The sequence below is a fragment of the Pseudorca crassidens genome, chromosome 3 (assembly GCF_039906515.1).
Source record: "Pseudorca crassidens isolate mPseCra1 chromosome 3, mPseCra1.hap1, whole genome shotgun sequence".
NCBI lineage: Eukaryota > Metazoa > Chordata > Mammalia > Artiodactyla > Delphinidae > Pseudorca > Pseudorca crassidens.
In genome coordinates, this window is record NC_090298.1 from 144,284,324 (window position 1) to 144,300,715 (window position 16,392).

Sequence of the window (16,392 nt, forward strand, 5' to 3'; positions counted from 1 at the left end):
AGCTCTCCCAGAGATCTCCATCTCAATGCTAAGACTCAGCTCCACTCAACGACCAGCAAGCTACAGTGCTGGAACCCTATGTCAAACAACTAGCAGGACAGGAACACAACCCCGCCCATTAGCAGAGAGGATGCCTAAAATCAAAATAAGGTCACAGACACCCCAAAACACACCACCGGACGTGGTCCTGCCAACCAGAATGACAAGATCCAGCCTCATCCACCGGAACATGGGTACCAGTGCCCTCCACCAGGAAGCCTACACAACCCACTGAACCAATGTTAGCCACTGGGGGCAGACACCAAAAACAATGGGAACTATGAACCAGCAGGCTGCAAAAAGGAGACCCCCAAACACAATAAGTTAAGCAAAATGAGAAGACAGAGAAACACACAGCAGATGAAGGAGCAAAGTAAAAACCCACCAGACCAAACAAATGAAGACGAAATAGGCAGTCTACCTGAAAAAGAATTCAGAGTAATGATAGTAAACATGATCCAAAATCTTGGAAATAGAATGGAGAAAATACAAGAAACGTTTAACGAGGACCTAGAAGAACTAAAGAGCAAACAAGCAATGATGAAGACACAATAAATGAAATTAAAAATTCTCTAGAAGGAATCAATAGCAGAATAACTGAGGCAGAAGAATGGATAAGAGACCTGGAAGATAAAATAGTGGAAATAACTACTGCAGAGGAGAATAAAGAAAAAAGAATGAAAAGAACTGAGGACAGTCTCAGAGACCTCTGGGACAACATTAAATGCACCAACATTCGAATTATAGGGCTCCCAGAAGAAGAAGAGAAAAAGAAAGGGACTGAGAAAATATTTGAAGACATTATAGTTGAAAACTTCCCTAATATGGGAAAGGAAATAGTCGATCAAGTCCAGGAAGTGCAGATAGTCACATACAGGATAAATCCAAGGAGAAACATGCCAAGACAGATATTAATCAAACTATCAAAAACTAAATAGAAAGAAAAAACATTAAAAGCAACAAGGGAAAAACAACAAATAACATACAAGGGAATTTCCATAAGGTTCACAGCTGATCTTTCACCAGAAACTCTGCAAGCCAGAAGAGACATATTTAATGTGATGAAGGGAAAAACCTACAACCAAGATTACTCTACCTGGCAAGGATCTCCTTCAGATTCGACAGAGATATTAAAACCTTTACAGACAAGCAAAAGCTAAAATAATTCAGCACCACCAAACCAGCTTTACAACAAATGCTAAAGGAACTTCTCTAGGCAGGAAACACAAGAGAAGGAAAAGACTTACAATAACAAACCCAAAACAATTAAGAAAATGGTAATAGGAACACACATATCAATAACTACCTTAAATGTAAATGGATTAAATGCTCCAACAAAAAGACATAGACTGGCTGAATGGATACAAAAACAAGACCCATATACATGCTACCTACAAGAGACCCACTTCAGACTTAGGGACACATACAGACTGAAAGTGAGGGGATGGAAAATGATATTCCATGCAAATGGAAATCAAGAGGAAGCTGGAGTAGCAATTCTCATATCAGATAAAATAGACTTTAAAATAAAGACTATTACAAGAGACAAAGACGGACACTACATAATGATCAAGGTATCAATCCAAGAAGAAGATATAACAATTGTCAATATTTATGCACCTAACATAGGAGTACCTCAATACATAAGGCAAATGCTAACAGCCATAGAAGGGGAAATCAACAGTAACACAATCATAGTAGGGGACTTTAACACCCCACTTTCACCAATGGACAGATCATCCAAAATGAAAATAAATAAGGAAACACAGCTTTAAGTGATACATTAAACAAAGTGGACTCAATTGATATTTATAGGACATTCCATCCAAAAACAACAGAATACACTTTCTTCTCAAGAGCTCATGGAACATTCTCCAGTGTAGATCATGTCCTGGGTCACAAATCAAGCCTCGGTAAATTTAAGAAAATTGAAATCATATCAAATATCTTTCCCGACCACAACACTATGAGACTAGATATCAATTACAGGAAAGGATCTTTAAAAAATATAAACACATGGGGGTTAAACAATACATTACTAAATAACCAAGAGATCACTGAAGAAATCAAAGAGGAAATTAAAAACTACCTAGAAAAAATTGACAATGGAAGGGTTTCCCTGGTGGTGCAATGGTTGAGAATCCACCTGCCAATGCAGGGAACACGGGTTCGTGCCCCGGTCCGGGAATATCCCACATGCCGTGGAGCAGCTGGGCCCATGAGCCATGGCCACTGAGCCTGCGTGTCCGGAGCCTGTGCTCCACAATGGGAGAGGCCACAACAGTGAGAGGCCCACATACTGCAAAAAAAAAAAAAAAAAAAAAAGACAATGAAAACACGATGACCCAAAACCTATAGGATGCAGCAAAAGCAGTTCTAAGAGGAAGTTTACAGCAATAAAATCCTACTCAAGAAACAAGAAACATCTCAAATAAACAAAGTAAACTTACACCTAAAGCAATTAGAGAAAGAAGAACCAAAAAAACCCCAAAGTTAGCAGAAGGAAAGAAATCATAAGGATCAGATCAGAAATAAATGAAAAAGAAATGAAGGAAACAATAACAAAGATCAATAAAACTAAAAGCTGGTTCTTTGAGAGGATAAACAAAATTGATAAACCATTAGCCAGACTCATCAAGAAAATAAGGCTCAAATCAATAGAATTAGAAATGAAAAAGGAGAAGTAACAACTGACACTGCAGAAATCTAAAGGATCATGAGAGATTACTACAAGCAACTCTATGCCAATAAAATGGACAACCTGGAACAAATGGACAAATTCTTAGAAAAGCACAACCTTCCGAGACTGAACCAGGAAGAAATAGAAAATATAAATAGACCAATCACAAACACTGAAATTGAGACTGTGATTAAAAATCTACCAGCAGACAAAAGCCCAGGACCAGATGGCTTCACAGGTGAATTCTATGAAGCATTTTGGGAAGAGCTAACACCTATCCTTCTCAAACTCTTCCAAAATATAGCGGAGGGAGGAACACTCCCAAACTGATTCTACAAGGCCACCATCACCCTGATACCAAAACCAGACAAGGATGTCACAAAGAAAGACAACTACAGGCCAATATCACTGATGAACATAGATGCACAAATCCTCAACAAAATACTAGCTAGCAGAATCTAACAGCACATTAAAAGGATCATACACCATGATCAAGTGGGGTTTATCCCAGGAATACAAGGATTTTTCAATATATGCAAATGAATCAACGTTATAAACCATATTAACAAACTGAAGCACAAAAACCATATGATCATATCAATAGATGAAGAAAAAGCTTTTGACAAAGTTCAACACCAATTTATGAGAAAAACCCTCCAGAAAGTAGGCATAGAGGGAACTTACCTCAACATAATAAAGGCCATATGTGACTAACCCACAGCCAACATCATTCTCAATGGTAAAAAACTGAAACGATTTCCTCTATGATCGGGAAAAAAACAAGGTTGTCCACTCTCACCGTTATTATTCAACATAGTTTTGGAACTTTTAGCCACTGCAATCAGAGAAGAAAAAGAAATAAAAGGAATCCAAATTGGATAAGAAGAAGTAAAACTGTCACTGTTTGCAGATGACATGATACTATACATAGAGAATCCTAAAGATGCTACCAGAAAAATACTAGAGCTAATCAATGAATTTGGTAAAGTAGCAGGATACAAAATTAATGCACAGAAATCTCTTGCATTCCTATACACTAATGATTAAAGATCTGGAAAAGAAATTAAGGAAAGACTCCCATTTACCACAGCAACAGAAAGAATAAAATACCTAGGAGTAAACCTACCTAAAGAGACAAAAGACCTGTATGCAGAAAACTATAAGACACTGATGACAGAAATTAAAGAGGATACAAACAGATGGAGAGATATACCGTGTTCTTGGATTGGAAGAATCAACATTGTGAAAATGATTGTACTACCCAAAGCAATCTACAGATTCAGTGCAATCCCTATCAAACTACCAATGACATTTTTCACAGAACTAGAACAAAAAATTTCACAATTTGTATGGAAACACAAAAGACCCTGAATAGCAAAAGCAATCTTGAGAAAAAAAAAAAAAAAAAAAAAAACAGAGCTGAAAAAATCAGGCTCCCTGACTTCAGACTATACTACAGAGCTACGGTAATCAAGACAGTACGGTACTGGCACAAAAACAGAAATATAGATCAATGAACAGGATAGAAAGCCCAGAGATAAACCCACACACATGTGGTCACCTTATTTTTGATAATGGAGGCAAGAATATACAATAGAGAAAAGACAGCCTCTTCAATAAGTGGTGCTGGAAAAACTGGGTAGCTACAGGTAAAAGAATGAAATTAGAACAGTCCCTAACACCATACACAAAAATAAATTCAAAATGGATTAAAGACCTAAATATAAGGCCAGACACTATAAAACTCTTAGAGAAAAACATAGGCAGAACACTCTATGACATAAATCACAGCAAGATCCTTTTTGACCTACCTCCTAGAGAAATGGAAATAAAAACAAAAATAAACAAATGGGACCTAATGAAAGTTAAAAGCTTTTGCACAGCAAAGGAAACCATAAACAAGACCAAAAGACAACCCTCAGAATGGGAGAAAATATTTGCAAATGAAACAGCTGACAAAGGATTAATCTCCATAATTTACAAGCAGCTCATGCAGCTCAATATCAAAAAAGCAAACAATCCAATCCAAAAATGGGCAGAAGACCTAAATAGACATTTCTCCAAAGAAGATATACAAATTGCCAAAAAATACATGAAAGGATGCTCAACATCATTAATCATTAGAGAAATGCAAATCAAAACTACAGTGAGGTATCACCTTACACCGGTCAGAATGGTCATCATCAAAAAAATCTACAAACAATAAATGCTGGAAAGGGTGTGGAGGAAAGAGAACCCTCCTGCATGGTTGGTTGGAGTGTAAATTAATACAGCCACTATGGAGAACATTATGGAGGTTCCTTAAAAAACTAAAAATAGAACTACCATATGACACAGCAATCCCACTACTGGGCATATACCCTGAGAAAACCATAGTTCAAAAAAACTCAAGTACCACAATGTTCATTGTAGCTCTATTCACAATAGCCAGGACATGGAAGCAACCTAAGTGTCCATCGACAGATGAATGGATAAAGAAGATGTCGCACATATATACAATGGAATATTACTCATCCATAAAAAGAAACGAAATTGAGTTATTTGTAGTGAGGTGGATGGACCTAGAGTCTGTCATACAGAGTGAAGTAAGTCAGAAAGAGGAGAAAAACAAATACTGTATGCTAACAACCTAGGGGCAGGACAGGAATAAAGATGCAGACCTACTAGAGAATGGACTTGAGGACACAGGGATGGGGAAGGGTAAGCTGGGACGAAGTGAGAGAGTGGCATGGACATATATACACCACCAAATGTAAAATAAATAGCTAGTGGGAAGAAGCCGCATAGCACAGGGAGATCAGCTCATGCTTTGTGACCACCTAGAGGGGTGGGATAGGGAGGGTGGGAGGGAGACGCAAGAGGGAGGAGATATGGGGATATATGTATATGTATAGCTGATTCACTTTGATATAAGACAGAAAATAACACAACATTGTAAAGCAATTATACTCCAATAAAGATATTAAGAAAAAAAAAGAAATTTAGTTGCCATTCACTGAATTTGATGGATAAATATTTAAATAGTAATGCTAATAAGATCTCATCTTTTTGAATCTTTTTTTTTTTTTGCCATGGGTAAAAAATAAAGGTCAAGGGAACCTCTCTCCCTTTTAACATTCTCATGAAACAGGAAGATGTCTCAATTTGAAAGAAAAGGTCAGGATAATCCATCCTTCTAAAGGACTCTTCTTTATTACTTTGACAAGTTTAATTTAGTTCTGGTTGCTGTGATCACATCCTGGGTAAAGATACACACTCAGTGAGAGCAATGAGGTCTTGATGAATCAGGAACACCCAGGAGGCCTTAGTAATGGAATCAGCATGAAGCAGCGAGGTAGAACTGCTGGAATTCTGATAGAATGACTGGATCCGCAGATTACCATGGTGAGAAAGACTTCAAGGCTTCTGGTACATTTTTCACTTCCGAAGAACTTTTCAAGCTTTTTCTAGTTAGTTCTCAGCCTATCTGCAGAGAATATGAGATAAACTGAGGCATGGAATGACACTGAATCAATCTAGTATTCCACCTACAAGATCCCTGGCACCCTTTGTGATGTAGTACCTGACCTGAGAAACTGACATTCAAGAGATCCTTTCTTCCCTGGATGAAGGAACTAGTGTCTGAGTACTCACTGTTTAGGAAAACAGAAGTTTCATGCAAGTGATAGACAGCAAGGCAGTGAAGGGAAGAGACGACAATTTCTCTCTTACACACCAAGTTGACTAAATAGCCAATTGCCTTAATAAACAGAATGAACCTTTAAATTCTCACATATACAATTCAGTGATAGAAAAAATTTCAAGGATGTCACCATAATGACTTTTGGAGAGTAAGATTTGGGGGATTAGAGAGAGAAAGAGCTTTTACTTTTCATTTTATATACGTTTACTTGTTTAAGTGTTTTTTACAATGATTCTGTATTCCTTTGGTTATCTTAAAAATTTATAAGCTAGTTTAGCTTTTATTATTAAAGCAAGTGGTATGATCAGATATGTCTCTTTCTCGTGATAAAACTTCATTAGAAGAGTCACTGGCCTGGAACTGCATCTCTCTCAGGGCCCCATACAATAATTATACTTTGTAAATGTTTTCTAAAATGGCAAAATGATTATAACAAGTAGCTAAGGCAAAAAGAGGTGGCCTGGTGTGTTCTCTTTGCTCACTTTGGAAGTATTTGTGAACATTGTAAACCTTAATTTTGAACACTGTAGCCTTTGTAAATCAACATGACCCCAGAGTTGAAGAGTAATCCAGATAGTCCAAAAAAATTAAAACTATACAAGTGGAGACTTCACTTCTGGCCATGATGGAGTAAAGGGGACCAGATCTACCTTCCTGCCTGAAACAGCTATGAAATTGGACAAAATATATGAAACAATGATTTTCAAGACATTAGACATCATGCAAAAAAGATAGTGACCCCCAGCAAGACTGGAAACCAATGAGATGAGCCTTATGATTGTCCCAGCTTACTACCTTGAGGGTATTACAAGATATGGCATAGGGAGGGAGAACCAAGCAGAGCCCAGAGGACCCTGAGTTTAGGAGATAAAGCTAAGAGTATAGAAAGCTAGAATTTGGAGAGGAGAGAGCTGCATAGAGAGAACCCCAGAAATCTGCAAAGGGTGTCCATGAGTATTCAGCAGAGTATGAAAGTGAAGAATCTACACAAAGCTGGGGAAAGAACACCAAAAGGATTGGAGGGAACAGTACCTGCTACAATCAGCCAGACTGGAAAACCTCATAGTTCAAGGGGTACTGGGTCAAGCAGTAAGAAGAGTCCTGACTAAATAGTGGAGAATAATGAGCCCTAGACACAATGCTGCTCTGGTCAGCCTAAGAGAAGTTTAAAAGCAAGACCTGAAAGGATCAAACTGTGTCCAAGTGACTTAACCTCATCTCAAAATAAAGTTGAAAAATATTTATAGAAATACAAAAATATCCAGCAACCAAGAAATTAAAGTTCATAATGTCTAGCATCCAATCAAAAATTACCAGACATTCAAAGAGGCAGGAAAATATGGCCCATAGGGAGTTGAGAAATCAATTGAAACTGAACCAGAAACGTCACAGGTGTTAGAATTAGCAGATAAGAACATGACACCAGTTATTATAACTGTATCCCATACGTTCAAAAGTTTAACATTGAATGTGTTAAGTAGAAACATGGAAAACACAGAAAAAGAGACACAAATAAAAAAAATCTTGAGATGAAAACTACACTGAATGGGATTAATAACAAATTAGGCATTGCAGAGAAGATCAGCAAACTTGAGATATAGCAATAGAAACCATGCAAAGTAAAACATGGACAGAAAAAATACTTTAAAAAGTGAATGAAGCATTTTTGAATTGTGTGACAACCCCAAGCAGCCTTGGAGTTGTAAATGTGTAAATAGAATTCTGAAGGAGGAGAATGATAACAGAAAAAAAGTACTTGAGTAAACAATGGTAAAACATTTTCCAAATTTGGTGAAAAATAAAAACCCACATATCTGAAAAGCTCAACGAACTCCAAGAACAAGAAATATGAAGAAAACTGCTTCAAAATATATCATAATTCAACTGCTCAAAACTAGTGATAAGGATAAAATCTTAAAACAGCCAGAGGAAATAAGATACATTATATACAGAGGAACAAAGATAAGTAGGACAGTACATTTCTCATTAGAAATTATGCAAGCTAGAAGATAAGGGAGGAACATTGTTAAAATACTGAGAGAATAAATAAGACAAACCTGTCAACCTAAAATTCTATACCTAGTGAAAATATCTTTCAAAATTCAAGGAGAAATGAAAACTTCATTCAAAAACTGAAAGGATTTATCACCAGAAGTTCCATGCTATGAGAAAAGTTAAAGGAATACTTTCAGACAGAAGGAAAACAATAACAGATGGGAATATGGATCTATACAAAGAAATAAAAAAAAGAAACCACTGATAACTCTGTTGATAAATATGAGATTTGTTAACTCTGTTGATAAATATGAGATTTTTTCTTAATACTTAAAGTCTTTTAATTGATTATTTAAGCAGAAATAATAACATTGTATTGATGGGTTTATAAAATGTACAAGTAAAATGTATGAAAACAATAATGTAAAGGCTGGAGAGGAGAAACAAAAATATACTATTGTGTGATTCTTATAAGAATGGAGCAATGTAATATCATTTGAAGATAGACTATGATAAGACACAGATGAATACTATAAAGCCTAAAGCAACCACTGAAATAACAACAAAAATAATAGCTAATAGCAAACAAAAAACATAAAATAGATAATAAAAAGTACTCAATCAAAAAGAAATCAGGGGCTTCCCTGGTGGTGCAGTGGTTGAGAGTCTGCCTGCCGATGCAGGGGACACAGGTTCGTGCCCCAGTCCGGGAGGATCCCACATGCCACGGAGCAGCTGAGCCCGTGAGCCATGGCCGCTGAGCCTGTGCGTCTGGAGCCTGTGCTCTGCAACGGGAGAGGCCACAGCAGTGAGAGGTCCACGTACCAAAAAAAAAAAAAAAAAAAAAGAAAGAAATCAGAAAAGGAGAAGAAAAGGAACAAAGAGAATACAGGAGATAAGAAAATAAATGGCAAACTTGTAGATTTAAACCTAACCATATCAATAATCACATTAAGTGGAAATGATAAAAATATCACCCTTTAAAAGGTAGGAATTATCAGATAGGATATTTTTAGTTTTTTGCGGTACATGGGCATCTCACTGTCATGGCCTCTCCCGTTGCGGAGCACAGGCTCCGGACGCGCAGGCTCAGCGGCCATGGCTCACGGTCCCAGCCGCTTCGCGGCATGTGGGATCTTCCCAGACCGGGGCATGAACCTGTGTCCCCTGCAGGTGGACTCTCAACCACTGCGCCACCAGGGAAGCCCCAGATAGGATATTTTTTAAAGCAAGAAAATTATATGCTGTCCACCAGAAACCCACTTTAAATATAAAGACCCAAAGAGGTTAAAAGTAAATGGATGGAAAAAGTTATACCATGCTAAAATTAATTCTTAAAAAAAGCTGGAGTGGCTATATTAATATCAGACAAAGTACATGTCAGAGCAAAGGATAATACCAGAAACAATAAAGCTCATCTGACAGCAGTGGCATACACATTCTTTTCAAGTGCACGTAAAACATTTACCAAGATAGACTGTATTCTTGGCCATGAACCAAACCTTAATGAATTTAAAAGAATTCAAGTCATATAATGTATGTTCTCTGACAGCAGTGGGATTAAATTAGAAATGAACAACAGAAATATATCCAAATACTTGGAAACAGAGTAATACACTCCTAAATAACTCATGAGCTAAAGAATAAATCAGTTGAGAAATTATAAAGCATTTGAACTAATTGAAAAGCAAAAATACAACAAACCACAATTTGTAGGATGCAGGTAAAGCAGGACTTAGAGGGAAATTTATAGCACCAAATGCCCAAGAAGAAATGTCTCAAATCAGTGACACCAGTTTTGATCTTAAGAAACTAGAAAATAAAAAAGAGTAAATGAAACCTAAAGTAAGTGGAAGAAAAAAATAATGAAGATCATTACCTAAACAAATGAAACAGAAAATATAAAATCAATGAAACCAACAGGTTTCTTTGTTCCTTGAGAAAATAAAAAAAATAATAAACATCTATCCAGACTCATCAGGAAAAGAGAAAAGACACAAATTACCAATATTAGGAATGAGAGGGGTAGCATCAGTACAGATTCTACAGATATTAAAAAGATAACAAGAGAATTTTTAACATTATGCCAATACTTTCTACAATTAAGAAGAAATGAACAAATTCATTGAAAGATACAAACTACTAAAACTTATTTAAGAATAAATAGATACCCTGATAGCCCTATACCTAAAAAAGAAATTAAATTTTTAGTTTAAAACCTTCACACAAGCAAGCCCCAGGCCCAAGTGGCTTCATTAGTGAGTTCTACCAACATTTAAGAAAGAATTTACACCAGTTCTACACAACATCTTCCAAAAATTAAAGATGAGGGAACATCTCCCAACTCATTATACGAAGCTGGCATTGCCCTGACACCAAAACCAGAGACATCACAAGAAAAGAAAACTAGAGACCAATATCTCTCATGAGTATAGATAAAATAATACTCAATAAAATATTAGGAAATTGAATCTAGCATTATATATAAATAGAATCAATGTAATTCACCATAATATCAAAAGAAAATCAATATGATCATCTCAATAAATGTAGAAACAGAAATTGAAAAAAATCCAACCAATATCTATTCCTGACAAAATCTCAGAAAACAAGAGGAAATTCTACTGGCAGATGGCCTTCAGACTTGAACTGTAACCTGAGCTCTTTCCTGGGTCTCCAGCCTGCCGACCCATCCTGCAGATTTTGGACTTGTCAGCCTCCACAATTGCAGGAACCAGTTCCTTAAAATATATCTTTCTCTCTACATATTCGCATCCCATTGGTTCTGTTTCTCTGGAGAATTCTAACACACAACCCAAAAGTATTTCAGCTGGAGAATGGATAAACTGCGATGCATCCAATAATGGAATTCTCCTAATAAAAATGGTAGACTACAGTTAAACTCAACAACATGGATGAATCTCAAATGCATTGTGCTGAGTGAAAGAAGCCAAAGTTAAAAATAACCTTTCCCAGATCACAGAGTTAATAAACTGTTATTCTTCTTTATAGCACAGATGTGATCTTACTTATTCCACTGTTTACTGTAGACCTCCCACACTGAAATGAAAGCACCACAAAGTTACATTTTTGTCTTTTTCACTGCTGGACCCCAGGTGTCTAGAACAGTTGCTGGCACAAAGTACACAGAGATTGGTTGAGTATTAAATGAACAAGATTCAAACTCAGATCTGGCTCCAAAGCCAACTTTTTTCACTGCTCCAAATTATCTCCTATATCTCCTTGGATGATAGTGAGGAATCCTCTTACATACTAGATTTGCGCTAAGCATCCCATGACACATGTTGTTGGCACCATGCATAAGCCAAGATCTACCAGAGTCCTACTTGGTGGCAGACAGAGCTATATTCTTTACAGAGGTTACTCATTCAGTCCCACCATACACCTGTGCGTTGGGGACTATCACCACTGTTTGGTGAATTGGAGAACTGAGTTCCAGAGAGATTACATGCTTACAAGATCACAGATTGAGAATTGTCTGGCTCCAAAGTTTTTTACATATTTCTTTAAAAATCATACACTATAGGGCTTCCCTGGTGGCTCAGTGGTTGAGAGTCCGCCTGCTGATGCAGGGGATACGGGTTTGTGCCCCGGTCCGGGAAGATCCCACATGCCGCAGAGTGGCTGGGCCCGTGAGCCATGGCCCCTGAGCTTGCGCGTCCGGAGCCTGTGCTCCGCAATGGGAGAGGCCACAACAGTGAGAGGCCCACGTACTGCAAAAAAAAAAAAAAAAAAAAATCACACACTATAAACAATTTAATTATTCTTACGAATATTGTGAAACCTAGAACTAGATTTGGGGTTTTAGTCAGACTATGTCAAAAGCAGTGAAAAATGGACACTTGGTCATTCATTATCGTTTCAACATATATTTTGAGCACCTACTACATGCCACGTAACATGCTAGGCATTGGGAACAGAGTGTTGAATAAAATGGTCCATATTCCTTTTCTCATGTGTGTGTTGTGACAATCGATAGAGACCTTAACTCAAACTAGCTTAAACAATAAAAGGAATCTTTGGTTCATCTTACTATTAAGTCCAGAGGTAGGTCTTACTTCAGGTATGGCTTGATCCAGCATCTCAAACCAAGAAGCCAATTTCTTTTTCTTTCTTTCTTTCTTTCTTTCTTTTTCTTTCTTTCTTTCTTTCTTTCTTTCTTTCTTTCTTTCTTTCTTTCTTTCTTTCTTTCTTTCTTTCTTTCTTTCTTTCTTTCTTTCTTTCTTTCTTTCTTCCTTCTTCCTTCCTTCCTTCCTTCCTTCCTTTCTTTCTTTCTTCCCTCTTTCTTTCTTTCTTTCTTAACTCTATTCATCCAGCAGTCTTTCTCTTGTAACTAAAACTATCTCTCCTCTTGGTTGCAAGATGATTTCTGGGACCTACATGCTTTCTTAATATGTCTAAATTGAGAGAAGCATCCTTATTGGTAGTGAGGACACTTAGAACTCACTCAGCACCCACTTCTTTTCCACCCATAGCAAACTTTGAAGAAACCACATACATCAAAAGACCTTCCCCTCCCACCCCCACTTTTTGGTATTGCTGATCTGTGTGGAAACTGAAGCAAAGGAGACTTCAGAGTCTGGCTGACCCTTGTTTTCCATTTTTTGTCATCATTGGCTGTCAGTATGGAATCTGCCATGGCTGAGATATGTGTGGCTATGGAATCAGCCCGGAACTGAACAGAAAGAGACTTGTTTGAGTTCCAGCTAAGCCACTTCACAGCTCTGTGGTTTCTATAAATCACCTCATGGCTCTGAGCTTCAGCTTCCTCTTTGGTAAGCAGATAACAATATCTGCCCTTGTCAACTTCACAACATTGTTGTAAAAATGCATTTCATTCATCCATTCATTCAATAACTATTTACTGGTAGCCCACTCTATGCCAGATATTGAGCTAGATTCTAAAGATACATCAGTGAATAAAACAAAGTTCCTCTGTCTCAAAGCTTATGGTAGAGGAAAACAGACTGTAAATTAATCAAAAAATGAATATATAATATATCAGGTGGTAATGAGGGTTATGGAGAAAAATGACACAGGGTAAAGGAAATGAGGGCTTCTTTGATATTTTATATAAGATGGTACATGAGTGACTATTGGAACAGAGGTATGAAGGAAAAGAATGAGTGAGCCATGCAAAGATATTAGGGAAGAGAAGGTACAGCACATGCAAAGGTCCTGAGGTGATGGGATGATTGGTATTTATGAGGAATAGCAGGGAGGTCAGTTTGGCTAAAGCAGAGTGAATGAGGGAAGGGTGGTAGATAGTGAGGTCAGACAGGTAACATGGAGCTAAATCAATTCAGGGCTGTAGGCCATAGTAAAGATTTTGGCTTTTACTCTGATTAAGATAGAAGGCATAGAATGGTGTGAGGTGATGTGTGCTATGTAAAGATCATTCCAGCAGCTATGAGAACATGCTTCATGGGAGCTAGATTGGAAGCAAGGAGACCAGGTAGGAGGCTATTGCAATAAAGCAAGTGAGAACTGACAGAGGCTTGGATCAAGCTGATAGCAGAGGAGGTGGGGAAAAGTGGTCAGATTGTGGGTATATTTTGAAGGTATCATCAACAAGCCTTCCTGATGGATTGGATATCAACTGTAAGAGAAAAGAGAGGAGTCAAGAATGATCCCCAGTTTGAGCCTAAGAAGTGAGAAAATGGAGTTGTTACTTATTGAGATGAGGAAGACTGCAGACAGAATAACATGGAAGGTCTCAGTGTACTAGGACCTCAGTTTTGGAAACATTAGTATTGAGATGCCTATTAGACATCCAGATGATGATGTATGACATTGGACATAGGTATTTGGAGCTCAGGGAAGAGGTGTAGGGTGGAACTATAAATTTGGGAGTTGGCAGCCTATACAAAGCCTTAAGAATGGATAAGATAACCTAAGGAATATGTAGAGAGGAAAAATTCTGAGGTCTGTGAAGAGGAAACTCGAATATTTAGAAGTCTGGGAAGAGAGAGAGGCATGGCAAAGAAAAACAAAAATAAGAAACAGACAATGAGGTAGAAAGAGGAATGAGAGAGAGAGAAGTGAAGAAAATGGGTAAGGAAGGAGGGCCTATAATTTCCATTTATTATCCAGTAGCTTGGATGAGTATCATGATGGTAGATATCAAGCCGAATATATCACTAATTACATTAAGTGTAAGTGGATTAAGTAGTTTAATTAAAAGTCTATAATTATAAAAAAATTTAAAAACAATTAAATTTTGTGCTGCTTACTAGAGATACACCTTAAATATAGGACATAATTAAAAATTAAGATCATAAAGGATATACTCTGCAAGAATTTTCCAAAAGAAAGCTGGTATACTGTAGCAACAGCAAAGTAGACTCAAGGCAAGAAGCATAACTAGGATAAAAATTAAAGTTTCATAATGATTAAAAGGATTAACTCTCCAAGAAGACATTAAATTTCTCAATTTATATGTACACTAAAAACATAGCTTCAAAATGCACAGAACAAAAAATGGACAGAATTGTAAGGAAATATAGGCAAATCCACACTCATAGTGGGAAACTAACACTGGGAATTTTTTTTTAACATCTTTATTGGAGTATAATTGCTTTACATTGTTGTGTTAGTTTCTGCTGTATAACAAAGTGAATCAGCTATACATATACTTACATCCCCATATCGCCTCCCTCTTGAGTCTCCCTCCCACCCTCCCTATCCCACCCCTCTAGGTGGTCACAAAGCACTGAGCTGATCTCTCTGTAACACTGGGAATTTAAAAACTTTAACAATGAGAAATACTTCTCTCCATAAAAGATATAATAGGCAGAAAAATCAGTAAGGATATATAAAATCTAAATAACACAATTACAAACTTGATATATTGGCATGTGCAGAATATTGTGCCCAAAATAATGTCCATTCTTTTCAAATGTACATGGAACATTTATGCTGGCCATAAAAGAAGTTTCAAAAGATTGAAATCACTCAGAATATGTTCTCTGACCACAGAAAATTAAGCTGGAAATCAATAAAAAAAAAAAAAAAGTAGAAATTCCTCAAATGCTTGGAAATTTAGCAATATACTTTTAAATAGGTCACAGAAAAACTTTTCAATGGCAATTGGAAAATATCTTTAACTAAATGATAATGAAAATATATCAAAACATGGGGAATATGACTAAAGCCCTGCTATGAGACAAATTATAGTCTTAAATGCATATATTTAAAAAGAAGAAAGGACAAAAATAAAAAATCTAGTTACCTATCTCAAAAAAAAGAACTGCAAATTATATCTAAAGAAATGAGAAGGAAGGAAATAATAAAAACTAAGAGAAGAAATTGATGAAATATAAAACAAACATTCAGAAGAGAAAATCAACATGCCCCAAAGCTGGTACTTAGAAAAGAACGATTATAATATTAGGTTTCTGGTAAGAGAGAAATAGAGAAAGCACAAATTACCAACTTGAATGAAAAAGAGGACATCAGTCCAAAGCCTACAGATATTTAAAAGATAATGACAATATATTATGAACAATTTTTATTAATAAATTTAAAATTTTAGATAAAAAGAAAAATCCTCAGAAAACAAAAGTAACAAAAAACTGACACAAGAAGAAATAAAAAACCTGGAATAGTCCTATACATATTAAAGATATTGAAGCTATAATCAACAACATCTGTACAACAAAACCTCCAGGCACAAATGGCTTTCCTCTAAGTAAATTCTTCTAAATATTTATGGAGGAAATGGCACCAATCTTACATAAAGAGTTGAAGGGGCTAAAAAAAAAAGAGAGAAAATATTTCCTAACTTGTCTAATGAGGTCATTGTAACCTTGACACCAAAAACTGACCTGAAATGGAAAAAAATTTACAGGTCAGTGAGTCTTATGAACAGAGATACAAAAATACCAAACTAGCAAATTAGATTCAATGAAAGATAAAAATGATAATAAATCATGATCATGTTGGATTTGTTTCAGGAATGAAAGGACAATTTCAT